Raw genomic sequence first — 803 nt, forward strand, 5'->3', positions numbered from 1 at the left:
CTTTAAGAAGTTGTATGGGGGTTTTAATGTTTTGGTTTGTTTTAGGCAGATAAGTTTGTCTTATTGAATAAGTGATCTGTGTTATTGCTGAGGCCAAATATGGACAGACAAAAGAGAGGGTGTTTTATTTCTTGGTCTCCTTCTCCTTGGACAGTCTTGATGATTTCCTCCTTCTTGGCCTGGAGCTGCTCTTTACGGAATTCCCATGCTTTCTTGATCTTAGATCAAATATATAGAATTCTTCACGAATTTGTGTGTCATTCTTGCTCAGAGGCCATGCTAATCCCTGTATTTTTCCAATTTTAGTATATGTGCTGCTGAAGGAAGCACAAGAAGTTTTTAAATTTAAGATATCAGAGAACAAATGAGACTGAGGAGTACACAAACTTCTCTAGGATCACTTACAGTGTATTATTATAAGGATCTTATTAGCAAATGAATTGACAGTCACTCCAATTGTCCTATATTTTCAAAATTATATAAAGGCAGTTAAGGTTAGGTAATGTAGTATAATCTTAATTAGTAAGGAAAGGTAGAAGAGAGATAGAGTAGACCTCAAAAGGCCATTATCAGTTTCCCATCAAGGAGTAACATCTTTCATTCTACTGCAGAGTTAGTATTAGCTTCAATACCTCCTGTCCCCTACAGTGGAATGGTTTCTAAATCAATTTCTTCTCACCATTGACATCACAGGTTCTCATCACTTGCTTCCTGGGCTAGTAAAATCATTTTCCTGATTCTAATTCTTCCCTAATTATCTGTCTTCATGGTCCCAAAGATAATTTTCAATAATAATAATAATA

The 803-nt window shown here is 35.2% G+C and overlaps 1 non-coding gene across 1 annotated transcript; it reads right to left on the reverse strand.

Annotated features, from left to right (window-relative positions):
• Nucleotides 1-226: 226 nt before the first annotated feature.
• LOC115303296 lies at nt 227-330 on the reverse strand. Its single transcript, XR_003913975.1, has one exon. It is a non-coding gene; the product is annotated as a U6 spliceosomal RNA (small nuclear RNA).
• Nucleotides 331-803: the final 473 nt, after the last annotated feature.

The sequence above is a fragment of the Suricata suricatta genome, chromosome 1 (genome assembly GCF_006229205.1).
Source record: "Suricata suricatta isolate VVHF042 chromosome 1, meerkat_22Aug2017_6uvM2_HiC, whole genome shotgun sequence".
Classification (NCBI taxonomy): domain Eukaryota; kingdom Metazoa; phylum Chordata; class Mammalia; order Carnivora; family Herpestidae; genus Suricata; species Suricata suricatta.